Source organism: Ovis canadensis, chromosome 2 (assembly GCF_042477335.2).
Source record: "Ovis canadensis isolate MfBH-ARS-UI-01 breed Bighorn chromosome 2, ARS-UI_OviCan_v2, whole genome shotgun sequence".
In the NCBI taxonomy this organism is placed as follows: Eukaryota; Metazoa; Chordata; class Mammalia; order Artiodactyla; family Bovidae; genus Ovis; species Ovis canadensis.
In genome coordinates this window covers 164,534,349-164,550,085 of record NC_091246.1, presented here as the reverse complement: position 1 = coordinate 164,550,085, position 15,737 = coordinate 164,534,349, and positions in this window count along the sequence as shown.

The window sequence follows — 15,737 nt, the reverse complement described above, 5'->3', positions numbered from 1 at the left end:
AGGTGTTACTAGGTTCGTATACAGTTTTGAGAAGTGTCTCTAAAATATTCTTGAATTCTACCGAAAGAGCCCATTTCTGAGATCTTTTGTGATAATGAACAAGTTGCTGATTAAAAAAAGCTCTGAGGGGAATCCCTCGTAGTCTAGTGGTTAGGACTTTCACTGCAAGGGCAGTGGATTCTATATCTGACCAGGGAACTGAGAACTCCCTATGCTGCATGGCGTGACCAAAAATAAATAGGTGAACAGATAAATTAATAATAAATTTAAAAAATAAAAAATTTGAAAGCTCTGGCATTTAATATGTTCATTAACTAAACTTCCAATGTTGGTCTGACGGAAGCACTTATAGTAGTCACTTCTGCGGTGTGACTTTTTTGGTATAATATTGGCCAGTACCATTGCAGTATGAATTACTTACAGTTCATATTGCCTTCTATATCTGATCTGTAATTTAATATTACCACACACAACTTACCACGTTGTCTAGGCTAGCAGTTCTTTACCCTAGCTGTGCATTAGAATCACCTAGAGAACTTTAAAAAAAAAAAAAAATTCCAATGCCAATCATCTCCCTTGAGATTCTGATTTAATGCCCAGGTATGGCTCAGACATCAGTATATTTTTAAATGTCCTCAGGTGATTTTTAAAGATCAGGATCAACAATCAGCTTCTGCTAAAGTGTTTTAAAATGTATTATTGTCATGGTAACAATAATTAGCTAGAGCTGAGCGGAGGTTCAATGGCAATGGCATTCTCTAGAGGCCTCCCACGCACTTATATATGAGTGACCCTTGTCACTTGGCTGGTCCTCTGGCAGCCCTGAGCTCATAGTTAGTCTACTGATATTCTCTAAAATATTTCTAGGCTCTCCTTGATCCAATCCCTGCATAATCAGTCCAGCCATTTATTTGCTACCTAGTCCTTTGCACAATACAAAGCAAATAAGGAGGAGTAAAAATTAATGAGAAAATTATACTTCCATGCAAAAAAAGGGCAGATTTCTTTACTCAAAGGAATTTGCTTAAAAGATTTGCCTGAGAAAGATTTGAAAGCTGCCAGGACAGTTCCAAAGAAGATTTTTAATTTTTCTAAATCCTTACTCCTTCTCCCCAGGAAGCTATCCTCAGGTAAATGGCAGAGACATAGCACTGATGCCTTAAGCTGCAATTAACTAAGGAACAGGGTGATCCACCCAGCATGTGCTACCATTGATCTAAGCGGTTTTAAACAAGAAAAGTTTGCTTAGAGCCTACTAACTGCTTATTAGTTTTACATATTTCTTTCTACTAATTACTCATTATTTCTTTCTTTCCACCCAATTTGACTAGAGGCAAACAAAAATCGATCCGTGGATTGGGAAGATCCCCTGGAGAAGGGAAAGGCTACCCACTACAGTATTCTGGACTAGAGAATTCCATGGACTGTATAGTTCCATGAGGTCAAAAAGAGACACAAAAGTGAAAGCGAGGGACTTTCACTTTCACGCAAAAATATGTTTCTCAATATTAATTATTTTGTGGCCATTTATACTATGTGCAGATTCTGTTTATTTTAAATATTTGTTTACTTTCTTTTCCCTCTTCTTGATTGTCCTAAGCTACTTTCAAGTTTTTCTCCCCTTCCAGTTCAGCTTGAATCAGCTGTTAACTGGAATTACAGTTCTCTGACTTCCTAGTTAGGATGAGGGTTAGAGAGAGAAATGCTTAGAATTCCTTGGATAAGGGCTGGACTAGATTACCAGCATGAGTGTTGCTGTTTAGTCACTAAGTTTAGTCCAGCTCTTGGCAATCCCATGGACTGTAGCCCTTCAGGCTCCTCTGTCCACGGGGTTTTTCCAGGTAAGAATACTGGAGTGGATCACCATTTCCTTCTCCAGAGGATCTTCCCAGACCAGGGATCGAACCCAGGTCTCCTGCATTGCAGGCAGATTCTTTACCATCTGAGCCACCAAGGAATCCCACAGGCATGAGTACTGGGACAAAATTCCTAGGAGATTCTGATATCCAGCCTCTATCTCACTCCCTCATTATCCTCCCCTCACCAGTAACCTCAATCCTGTCTCCCACCCCCACCACAAAAAAAATTGAAAAGAACTGACCCCAAACTGAGGGCTTTAATTATTAAAATGCCTTAACAATTTCTGTGTTGATCTTCAGACGGTGTAATGTTATATTCCAGTCTTAATGACATCTGTTCATAATCAGAATTTCAGCTGTGTCTTCATCTCTCCCTCTCTTCCAGTCCTGTTTCACAGCTTTGATTGCACATTGAACCATCTTAGGAGTTTTAAAAAATGCCCAGTACCTGAGGTGCACCTCAGACCAATTAAATCAAAACCTCTGCGGGTGGGACCTAATAATTTTTAAACCACCCCAGATGATGCCAGTGGCTCAGAAACACTGCTCTAAATTTATGAACACATGAGCTGTTTCTAATTCACTCATGGAATTCCTACCAGAAGTTCAAAATCCAGTGGTTCTTAAACTATTGTGTAAAAGATTCTCCCTAGGATAGGGTGCCAAATAAGCAAATAAAAATACAAATTATGTTAAGTTTGAATCTCAGATATACCAAGTATAATTTTTTAGCCATCTGGATTCTGTGAAATTCAAACTTAACTTGGGGTCCTGGATTTTATCAGGTAAACTTACCCTGGGAGTTTATGACAATGCAAGTTCTTGGGCTGCACTCTAATCCAGTAGATCAGGAGTGCAGCTAGTCTATATTTTTAACAAATTTATCAGATGGCTTTGTTGAAGGTGATGGGCCACATCTTTAGGTGAGGAGTGCTCAGGCCCAGGGAAAGGCCAAAGAAGCCGTGCAAGTGGTCAGCAGAGCATTCCAAAGAGGACTTACATATTGTTACTTTACCTGGAATGACTTTGGAATATCCTCCTTTGGAGATCTTAAATAAAAACAGATAAGATTCATTGATTAACAACTAGGAGTCAGACCTTGCTAAATGTTGTCTATGCATTGCTCATCTGTTATCCCAACAACTCAGCGAGTTGGTTACTATGTTACAGCTGAGGAGGTATATATTGTTACTTTACCTGGAATGACTTTGGAATATCCTCCTTTGGAGATCTTAAATAAAAATAGATAAGACTCATTGATTAACAACTAGGAGTCAGACCTTGCTAAATGTTGTCTATGCATTGTTCATCTGTTATCCCAACAACTCAGCGAGTTGGTTACTATATTACAACTGAGGAATCTAAGGCTCAAAAGAATGTAAGATGTCCAAGGCCACATAGCCAGTGACCAGCAAATCCACAGCCACAGGCCCCATGTTCTTAATCTCTATCTGATATTGCCTCTGAACTGTCTGACCAAATAAGCCTACATTTTATCATCCAGATGCCAAGAGATGTTTTTCATTTATCTATCTATTCATCTAACAAATATTTATTGATTTATAATTGCAAATCCGGACTGAGGTCAGCTCTAGAGATAAAGTTGTGAACAAGATAGCTGAGTTCCTGCCTTCAGGATCATATGTTAGAATGAGAAGGAATAAAAATCAAGTGAATATAATAATTTCAAAATGTGATTAGTGCTACAAAAGAAAAAAGAAAGGTTAGAGATAGAAAGCAATAGAAGAAATTAATTGGGTAGTATAAGATGGCATTTCAGTTGAGATTTAAAAGACAAAAGGACTTCCCTTGTGGCTCAGCTGGTAAAGAATCTGCTTGCAACTCGGAAGAGCTGGGTTCTATCCCTGGGTTGGGATGATCCCCTGGAGAAGGGAAAGGCTGCCCACTCCAGTATTCTGGCCTGGAGAATACCATGGACTGTATAGTCCATGGGGTCGCAAAGAATCAGACACAACTAAGCGACTTTCACTAAAAGATAAAAGGGCTGCAGCCATGCACAGAAAATATACAGTGACAGGGACACATGCAAAGATCCTGATGTGGAATCGGGATAGAGTCGTCAAAAGAAACTAACTCCTGCTTTTGGCCACTTGGGGAAATGGATGTGGAAGGTGGTTGGCCGAGCATGGCCTTCTGGGAGGCTGGCTGTAATTCTAGTTTGCATTCTCTGTGTTATGTCTCATTTGCTTCTTTGAGTGATCAGAATATTAACACATAAACTTGCCATCTGAGGCATGATCACTGTGCTGTCATCCAGAGACTCTTATCTTCTTGAGAAACTCACTCAGGCGTTGCATGTGAACAAGGTGGAGTCTGGCCAGCACTCAAAAGGAAAATCAGATACAATTTCCAAGGTAAAACATAGAGCTGAGCTGTTGATTAAGAGAACACAGGCATGAAAATCTAAAGTTATGTGAGGAGCTAGCTTACCAGGTAGCTCAGTGGTAATGAATCTGCCTGCAAATACAGGAGATGCAAGTTAGATCCCTGGGTCAGGAAGATGCCCTGGAGAAGGAAATGGCAACTCATTCCAGGATTCTTACCTGGGAAATTCCATGGACAGAGGAACCTGGTGGGCCACAGTTCACAGGATCATAAAGAGTCAGACACGAATGAGCATGTGCACTCTCATTAGAAATTTAATAATACAGTATTTTATTGATTTCTCATATTTTTATCTACGATGTCCCTAAAAGAATCTTCAGAAATAATAAGCATGATTTTGGTGCATAATAACTTGTTATTATAACATTAAAAATAAAAAATATATTTTCAGTTTGATGATGAATATTAGATAACTCAGTTCAGTTCAGTTGCTCAGTCATGTCCGACTCTTTGCGACGCCATGAATCGCAGCACACCAGGCCTCCCTGTCCATAATCAACACCCGGAGTTCACTCAGACTCACGTCCATTGAGTCAGTGATGCCATCCAGCCATCTCATCCTCTGTTGTCTCCTTCTCCTCCTGCCCCCAATCCCTCCCAGCATCAGAGTCTTTTCCAATGAGTCAACTCTTCGCATGAGGTGGCCAAAGTACTGGAGCTTCAGCTTTAGCATCATTCCTTCCAAAGAAATCCCAGGGCTGATCTCCTTCAGAATGGACTAGTTGAACCTTGTTGCAGTCCAAGGGACTCTCAAGAGTCTTCTCCAACACGACAGATCAAAAGTATAAATTCTTTGGTGCTGAGCCTTCTTCACAGTCCAACTCTCACATCCATACATGAACACAGGAAAAACCATAGCCTTGACTAGACCGACCTTTGTGGGCAAAAGTAATGTCTCTGCTTTTCAACATGCTATCTAGGTTGGTCATAACTTTCATTCCAAGGAGTAAGCGTCTTTTAATTTCATGGCTGTAGTCACCATCAGCAGTGATTTTGGAGCCCAAAAAAACAAAGTCTGATACTGTTTCCATTGTTTCCCCATCTATTTCTCATGAAGTGATGGGACCAGTTGCCATGATCTTTGTTTTTTGAATGTTGAGCTTTAAGCCAACTTTTTCGCTCTGAATTTCACTTTCATCAAGAGGATAGCTCAACTGGAATTCCATCACCTCCACTAGCTTTGTTCGTAGTGATGCTTTCTAAGACCCACTTGACTTCACATTCCAGGATGTCTGGCTCTAGGTGAGTGATCACATCATCGTGATTATCCGGGTCGTGAAGATCTTTTTTGTACAGCTCTTCTGTGTATTCTTGCCACCTCCTCTTAATATCTTCTGCTTCTGTTAGGTCCATACCATTTCTTTATGGAGCCCATCTTTGCCTGAAATGTTCCCTTGGTATCTCTAATTTTCTTGAAGAGATCTCTAGTCTTTCCCATTCTGTTCTTTTCCTCTATTTCTTTGCATTGATCACTGAGGAAGGCTTTCTTATCTCTTCTTGCTATTCTTTGGAACTCTTCATTCAGATGCTTATATCTTTCCTTTTCTCTGTTGCTTTTCGCTTCTCTTCTTTTCACAGCTATTTGCAAGACCTCCTCAGACAGCCATTTTGCTTTTTGTATTTCTTTTCCATGGGGATGGTCTTGATCCCTGTCTCCTGTACAATGTCACGAACCTCCATCCATAATTCATCAGGCACTCTATCCATCAGATCTAGTCCCTTAAATCTATTTCTCACTTCCACTATATAATCATAAGGGATTTGATTTAGGTCATACCTGAATGGTCTACAAGGAAATCCAACCAGTGCATTCTGAAGGAGATCAGCCCTGGGATTTCTTTGGAAGGAATGATGCTAAAGCTGAAACTCCAGTACTTTGGCCACCTCATGCAAAGAGTTAACTCATTGGAAAAGACTCTGATGCTGGGAGGGATTGAGGGCAGGAGGAGAAGGGGACGACAGAGGATGAGATGGCTGGATGGCATCACTGACTCTATGGATGTGAGTCTGAGTGAACTCCGGGAGTTGGTGATGGACAGGGAGGCCTGGTGTGCTGCAATTCATGGGGTCGCCAAGAGTTGGACACGACCGAGTGACTGAACTGAACTGAACCGAATGGTCTAGTGGTTTTCCCTACTTTCTTCAATTTCAGCCTGAATTTGGCAAGGAGTTCATGATCTGAGCCACAGTTAGCTCCTGGTCTTGTTTTTGTTGACTGTATAGAGCTTCTCCATTTTTGGCTGCAAAGAATATAATCAATCTGATTTCAGTGTTGACCATCTGGTGATGTTCATGTGTAGAGTCTTCTCTTGTATTGTTGGAAGATGGTGTTTGCTATGACCAGTGCATTTTCTTAGCAAAACTCTATTAGTCTTTGCCCTGCTTCATTCCGTATTCCAAGGCCAAATTTGCCTGTTACTCCAGGTGTTTCTTGACTTCCTATTTTTGCATTCCTGTCCCCTATAATGAAAAGGACATCTCTTTTGGGTGTTATTTCTAAAAGGTCTTGTAGGTCTTCATAGAACCATTCAACTTCAGCTTCTTCAGCGTTACTGGTTGGGCCATAGACTAGGATTATTGTGATATTGAATGGTTTGCCTTGGAAACGAACAGAGATCATTCTGTCATTTTTGAGATTGCATCCAAGTACTGCATTTCGGACTCTTTTGTTGACCATGATGGCTACTCCATTTCTTCTAAGGGATTTCTGCCCATAGTAGTAGATATAATGGTCATCTGAGTTAAATTCACCCATTCCAGTCCATTTTAGTTCGCTGATTCCTAGAATGTCAACGTTCACTCTTGCCATCTCTTGTTTGATCACTTCTAATTTGCCTTGATTCATGGACCTGACATTCCAGGTTCCTATGCAATATTGCTCTTTATAGCATCGGACCTTGCTTCTATCACCAATCACATCCACAGCTGGGTATTGTTTTTGCTTTGGCTCCATCCCTTCATTCTTTCTGGATTTATTTCTCCACTGATCTCCAGTAGCATATTGGGCACCTACCGACCTGGGGAGTTCCTCTTTCAGTATCCTATCATTTTGCCTTTTCATACTGTTCATGGGATTCTCAAGGCAAGAATACTGAAGTGGTTTGCCATTCCCTTTTCCAGTGGACCACATTCTGTCAGACCTCTCCACCATGACCTGCCCATCTTGGGTTGCCCCGCGGGCATGGCTTAGTTTCATTGAGTTAGACAAGGCTGTGGTCCTAGTGTGATTAGATTGACTGGTTTTCTGTGAGTATGGTTTCAGTGTGTCTGCCCTCTGATGCCCTCTTGCAACACCTACCATCTTACTTGGGTTTCTCTTAACTTGGACTTGGGATATCTCTTCACGGCTGCTCCAGCAAAGCGCAGCCACTGCACCTTACCGTGGACAAGGGGTATCTCCTTACCCTGCCCCTCTTGACCTTGAACGTGGAGTAGCTCCTCTAGGCCCTCCTGTGCCTGCACAGCCACTGCTCCTTGGACATGGGGTAGCTCCTCCCAGCCACTGCCACTGGCCTCAGGCAGAGTAGCTCCTCCCAGCCGATGCCCCTGGCCTCGGACGTGGGGTAGCTCCTCTCGTTGCTCCTGCGCTGTCTCAGCATGGCACTCTCATCCGCCGCCCCTGAATTTGGACGTGGGGTTGCTCCTCCGGGCCACTGCCCCTGACCTCGGATGTGGGGTAGCTCCTCTCGGCCATTCCTGCACCGTTTCAGCCTGGCACTCTGGGTCACTGCCCCTGACCTCAGACACGGGGTAGCCCTTCTTGGCCGCCTCTCCTCGGGCATGGGGTCCTCCCGGCTTCTGCCTCTGACCTCGGACGTGGGGTAGCTCCTCTCGGCCATGCTCTGTGTGCTGTCGCAGCCGCCCGTACTCTGTGATTAGGTAACTAGTTTGATGATAAATATTAGATAATGCCCATAGCTAATTTGCCTACTCTTTTAGGCCTAACACTTCATACCCAATTTCACTTAAGCAGTGTCCATTGGGAACACCGAACCAAAACCCCAAAGGCCATGGGACTCAGATGTGTGTAGATGTGTTTCTTGCCTGATCTCTGACACTCACTTAGTAACAATCAATGAGACACTGATCACATTATTGATCATAGCAATGGCATTGTTGATTTTAGGAGTCATTGTAAAGCCCACAGGCCTTTGAACAAGAGATCCTATTTCACGAAAGGTAATGATTTTTAAGATGTGTTGAATTTGACCCTTTACCCTCTTGTAGAGAAAAAGCACGTGGTTGAGAATTAGAATCAGTCTGAGACTGAACCATAGACTTAGTAGTTTTTATATTTTTTTCATCATTTACCAAAAACACAAGTCTGGTTGGCCTGACTCCCCACCACACCCACCCTCATAGGACTCCACAAGGAGCATAGGTTCCGCCCTATAAACTCCAGGAAATGCCATTCTCAGGAATTCTGCACTGTGACAGCCCTGCCTTTGAAGAGAGAGGTCATTACAGTGCAGTCATTATGTTGAACAAGCACAACTTGACTTATAATCAGAACTCAGCCATTCTATCACTGTCGCTTTAGATTTATTGACATTTTATTGCCCCTGGATGAAAACTCAGGCAGACCCATGACTCTTTTCCTGACTTTTAACTAAATCACAATCATACGGCCTCTTTAAATCATAGAGTTCTTAAATCAGAAATTAGCATCTTGACCAGTATATTCATCAATGGCCAGAAATTGATTCAACATCTGATCTTGCGCCCACTTCCAGCTCAGGGAAGTCTGAGATGAGGAAAGCAAACAAGCTGACTTCTCTCTCCCTTCATCTCCTTCTCACTTTATTCCATTGTAGGACAATGTCTGACTCCTCCATGAGGGAGAGGAGTAGCGCAGGGATGAAAAAATTCTATTTTATCTGGTGACTTTGCAAGCTGGCTTCACCTTCTCTGGGATGCCACGTGCTTAGAATCTGCTGAGCATCTGTGTGGTTTCTTTGGCCTTCTGGATGTCCCAGGACCTCTCACCTAGGCTAAGCCATGAATGTGAGATAAGTCACTTCAGCGGTATTCAACTCTGTGAGACTGCTTGGACTGCAGCCCACCAGGCCCCTCTGTCCACGGGATTCTCCAGGCAAGAATACTGGAGTGGGCTGCCATGCCCTTCTCTAGGGAATCTTCCTGACCTAGGGATCAAACCTGAGTCTCTTATGTCTCCTCCACTGGCAAGTGGATTCTTTACCACTAGTGCCACCTGGGAAGCCCCAAGCCATGAACAGTACCTCCTGGAATTCTGTCCTGCAGCAGCCTGAATTTTGAAGATGGGTGCTATTACAGTGCAATCAGCATAGTGAATAAGCAAACTCTGAGGAGGAATCAGAATCTAAGTCTTTTGTATTTGTCTTCCAATTTTCGTGATAGGGAATGAGCATTTTCTTCAATTAGTTTCTCTCAAACCAGTCAATTCTAAAGGAAATCAGTCCTGAATATTCATTGGAAGGACTGATGCTGAAGCTGAAGCTCCAATTCTTTGATTACTGGATGCAAAGAGCTGATTCATTAGAAAAGACCCTGATGCTGAGAAAGATTGAAGGCAGGAGGAGAAGGGGATGACAGAGGATGAAATGATTGGATGGCATTACCAACTCAACAGACATGAGTTTGAGCAAGCATCGGGAGCTGGTGATGGACAGGGAAGCCTGGAGTGCTGCAGTCCATGGGGTCGCAAATAGTCGGACACAACTGAACGATTGAACTGAACTGAGTTTCTCTCAACCTACCCTCCGGGCTTGCTTTGCTGAAGGTCCACCTCACTTAGATTTGGCTTTGAGGGGTGTTCTTGCCAGATTCAAACTGGTTACTTTTTGAATGTGATCCACATCTGGGAGCCAGACAGACAAGGACACTTGTTGCCTCTGACATGCTGGCTGATTCACATCAGTATATCGGTTCATCCTCCTGCTTTCCACTGTGGCTCAGCTGGCAAAGAATTCGCCTGCAATGTGGAAGACCTGGGTTTGATCCCTGGGTTGGGAAGATCCCCTGGAGAAGGGAAAGTCTACTCAGTCCAGTATTCTGACCTGGAGAATTCCATGGACTGTACAGTCGATGGGGTCGCAAAGAGTCCGACACGACTGAGTGACTCGCACTCGCGCTTGCTCAGGCCACTTTTCACCATCCCCTTGACTACACTGAACACCTATCAACTATGTCAAGTTCCGCTTGAAGAATCTCTCAGTAGGTTTGGTATCAGACTGCAGAAGACTCTCTTTGCCTTTCAGGGCACATGGGTATGGGGCCAAGAGTTCTCTCTACAGCAGAACTGTCAGTAGAAATGCAATGTGAACCATGCCCGTCATTGTCATTTTCTAAAAAAGATGGTAATAGTATAGTTTATTTAACTCCATATATCCCAAACATTAGCATTTTAACATGTAACCAATATATAAAAGTTACTAATGGGCCAATTTATAATCTTTTTTCCCATACCTAGTCTTTGAAATCTAGTGTGTATTTTGCAATTAAAACTCATCTCAATTTGGATGAGCTATACATGGCTAGTGGCTACCATTTTGGACAGTGAGGATCTACTGAAAATCTCTACTTTCTCCATTTCTTAAAGGCATTTTATTAAAGTGCAATTTACACACCATCACATTCTCCCACTTCAAGTTTACAGTTCAGTGATTTTTAGAATACTTACAGAATTAAGCAACCATTGCCTCAGTCCAATTTTAGAACTCTTAGGACCTCTTGTTTCATTATATACAAATTGAAAATAACCTGCCTAGGTACCTCCTTTACTAACTAATTGTTGGCAATAGCCATATATTAGAAATACTGTCCAAATACACCTTGTTTTCCAGTAGTTTTTGTGTATATCTTCTTGCTCATTCTAAAGAATCACAGGAAATCATTTTTGAAGAGTGTATAATTTTTCCCAAGAGGTATTTGTACTAAGAATCAATCTTTATATTATAATAAAATGTTAAAATGGGGTATTTTCATCACTCCAAAAATGAGCTTTTTCGATCAGTACCAGTTCCTCCACCTAGGTCCATCCATGCAATCCCTAAACTACTTTTTATCTCTATAGATTTGCCTTTTCTGGATATTTCATATCAATACGCATGCATGTGTACTTAGTTGCTCAGTCATTTCTGACTCTTTGAAACCCCATGAACTATTGCCTGCAAGGTTCCACTGTCCATGAAATTTTCCAGGCAAAAATAGTGAAGTGGAGTGTCATTTCCTCCTCCAGGGGATCTTCCTGACCCAGGGATTGAACCTGAGTCTCTTGTGTCTCTTGCATTGGCAGGTGGATTCTTTAGCATTGTGCCACGTGGGAAGCCCATATTTCATATCAATGAAATCATACATTATGTGGTCTTTTATATATTTCAATTAGAATAATAATTTTGCAGTAAACCCATGTTGTAGTGTGTTTCACTATTTTGTTCTGTTGTTCGCAAATAGTATTTCCTTCTATGGGTATACTCAGTTCAGTTCAGTTCAGTAGCTCAGTCGTCTCCAACTTTCTGCGACCTCATGGACTGCAGCACAGCAGGCTTCCCTGTCCATCTGTCTATCACCAACTCCTGAGTTTACTCAAACTCACGCCCATTGAGTCTGTGATGCCATCCAACCATCTCACCCTCTGTCATCCCCTTTTCCTCTTGCTATCAATACTTCCTAGCATTAGGATCTTCTCAAATGAGTCAGTTCTTCATATCAGGTGGCCAAAGTATTGGAGTTTCAGCTTCAAAATCAGTCCTTCCAATAAATGTTAAGGACTCATTTCATTTAGGATAGACTGGTTAGATCTCCTTGCAGTCCAAGGGGCTCTCAAGAGTCTTCTCCAACACTACAGTTCAAAAGCACCAATTCTTTAGTGCTCAGCTTTCTTTATAGTCCAACTCTCAGATTCATACATGACTACTGGAAAAACCATAGCTTTGACTAGATGGACCTTTGTTGGCAAAGTAATGTCTCTGCTTTTTAATATGCTGTCTAGGTTGGTCATAACTTTCCTTCCAAGGAGTAAGCGTCTTTTTATTTCATGGCTGCAGTCAATATCTGCAGTGATTATGGAGCTCCCCAAAATAAAGACTCTCACTGTTTCCATTGTTTCCCCATCTATTTGCCATGAATTGATGGGACCAGATGCCATGATCTTAGTTTTCTGAATGTTGAGTCTTAAGCCAAATTTTTACCTCTCTTCTTTCAATTTCATCAAGAGGCTCTTTAGTTCTTCTTCACTTTCTGCCATAACCGTGGTGTCATCTGCGTATCTAAGGTTATTGATATTTCTCCTGGCAATCTTGGTTCCAGCTTGTGCTTCTTCCAGCCCAGTGTTTCTCATGATGTACTCTGCATAGAAGTTAAATAAACAGGGTGACAATATACAGCCTTGATGTATTCCTTTCCCAATTTGGAACAAGTCTGTTGTTCCATGTCCAGTTCTAACTGTTGCTTCTTGACCTGCATACAGATTTCTCAGGAGGCAGGTTAGGTGGCCTCTCAGAATTTTCCACAGTTTGTTGTGATCCACACAGTCAAAAGCTTTGGTGTACTCGATAAAGCAGAGGTAGATGATTTTCTGGAACTCTCTTGCTTTTTCAATTATCCAGTGTATGTTAGCCATTTGATCTCTGGTTCCTCTGCCTTTTCTAGAACCAGCTTGAACAACTGGAAGTTCGCAGTTCATGTACTGTTGAAGCCTGGCTTGGAAAATTTTGAGCATTACTTTACTGGCGTGTGAGATGAGTGCAATTGTACAGTAGTTTGAGCATTCTTAGCATTGCCTTTCTTTGGGAAAAAACTGACCTTTTCCAGTCCTGTGGCCACTGCTGAGTTTTCCAAATTTGCTGGAATATTTAGTGCAGCACTTTCACAGCATCATCTTTCAGGATTTGAAATAGCTCCACTGGAATTCCATCACCTCCACTAGCTTTGTTCATAGTGATGCTTCAAGGCCCACTTGACTTTGCATTCCAGGATGTCTGGTTCTAGGTGAATGATTATACCATCGTGATTATCTTGGTAGTGAAGATCTTTTGTGCACAGTTCTTCTGTGTATTCTTGCCACCTCTACTTAATATCTTCTGCTCCTGTTAGGTCCATAACATTTCTGTCCTTTATTGAGCCCGTCTTTGCATGAAATGTTCCCCTGTTATCTCTAATTTTCTTGAAGAGATCTCTAGTCTTTCCCATTCTATTGTTTTCCTCTATTTCTTTGCACTGATCACTGAGGAAGGCTTTCTTATCTCTCCTTGCTATTCTTTGGAACTCTGCATTCAGATGCTTATATCTTTCCTTTTCTCCTTTACTTTTCACTTCTCTTCTTTTCACAGCTATTTGTAAGGCCTCCTCAGACAACCATTTTGCCTTTATGCATTTCTTTTTCTTGGGGATGGTCTTAATCTCTGCCTCCTATACAATGTCACGAACCTCCTTCCATAGTTCTTCAGGAACTCTATCAGATCTAATCCCTTGAATCTATTTCTCACTTCCACTGTATAATCATAAGGGATTTGATGTAGATCAAATCTGAATGGTCTAGTGGTCTTCTCTACTTTCTTCGATTTAAGTCTGCATTCGGCAATAAGGAGTTCATGATCTGAGCCACAGTCAGCTCTTGGTCTTATTTTTGCTGACTGTATAGAGCTTCTCCATCTTTGGCTGCAAAGAATATTAATCAATCTGATTTTGGGGTTGACCATCTGGTGATGTCCATGTGTAGAGTCTTCTCCTGTACTGTTGGAACAGGGTGGCTTCTATGACCAGTGCATTCTCTTGGCAAAACTCTATTAGCCTTTGTCTGGCTTCAGTCTGAACTCCAAGGCCAAATTTGCCTGTTACTCCAGGTATTTCTTGACTTCCTACTTTTGCATTCCTGTCCCCTATAATGAAAAGGACATCAATTTTGGATGGGTATACTACTGTCTGTTTATTGGAAAGTTTGGTTGTTCACAGTATTTGGCTATTATAAATAATATTGCTATCAACATTTGTATACAAGTTTTTGTGTGGACATATACTTTAATTTTTCTTGAAAGATTCTGAAGAGTGGAATTGTTGGAACATACGGTAGATTTATATTTAACTTATGAAGATACTGCCAAATTGCCTTCCAAAGTGGTTACAACATTTCTCTCTACTCTCTGATTCTGTTTTGAAATATTCTTGATGTTGTAAGTTTCTAAGAGCCATGGGACTGGTCCTCCACAATGGCCTTCAAAATTTCTGCATATACTGTTCTGTTAATTTGGTGTCTAACAGTTATCATGTGGTCATGTCTGTCGATACTAAGTCAGAAAGTTCCTGTTTTAACATCTTATTATAATACAGACATTGATTCTCAACACAAGTGTCTCTTAGGAAAAATTAAGCAGTCCTTAAAAATGCTTCCTGTGATGCTTTAGAGTGAACAACTAGACATGCATACCCTTCGCAACTATTGAAAAATGAGATGTGTTTGCACAGCGTTTCTAATACATGGCTATTACCAACAATTAATTAGTAAAAGATGTACCTAGGCAGGGAATTTTCAATTTGCATATAATAAACAAGAGATCCTAAAACTCTCTTGATATCCCAGGAGGGACAGCTTTTCTGATTAAGTAATACTAATAGGCAGCCTGACTTGGAAAGACACTCATGAGTGCATCTATGACGGCTAAGTTTTAAATTAAAAACTCCTGGATGGAGGCAGAATGGAGAGAAACATTGGATACAATCTCCATGTGGATTAGAGGAAACTATTCTGTTGTTTCTTGTTTTTATCAGCTTAATAATCCTGCTGGGGATTACTGAAAAACGCTGAAGCCAATGTCTTATGATTCCAGTGATTTTTCCTGGTGTTCACTGGCGGGCAATGGGAAAGACAATGTGTAGATTTTAATCAGCATTTGATTTTCCTCAATCCCTTTGCATGTAGAGAGGAGCAGCTGGCAGTAGGTAATCTTGCCCTTGGGAATTATGAGGTAAAAGAAAGAGACAAGCAGCAGCTTTTACAAAGGCAGCTTTTATGAGACTGAGCTAAAGAATCACCAGGGAAGCAGCTGGGTTCACCATTTTCATCCAAGTAATTACTGGAAGAGATAGATAGCTTTCAAGGTCAGTGGTCGAAAGAGGAACTAATGACCAGCCCTTCCTCTGGGAGAACAGTCACAGGAGAGAGGATGGATGAAGATGTCAGTTTTCCTGCTTGCTTGAATGCAGCCAGGGCGATGTTCAGAACTGGGTAAGAAGGACCAGAGTTCAAATCCTGCTTCTATCAGTTCTTAGTTGTGTAACTTTGGGCGCAAGTCCTAACTTCTCTAAGCCTTAGTGTCTTCATTTGCAACATGGAGACAATAATCCCTATTTTACAGGTGAGCGTTAAATGAGATAATTGGGTAGGATTTATTTTCGTCCCTTCTGTAGAAACTATTTCAACTTTTTATTTTCATCTGCTAATACCAAACTCCCAATCCATCCCTTCCCCACCCCTCCTCCTCCTTGGCGACAAGA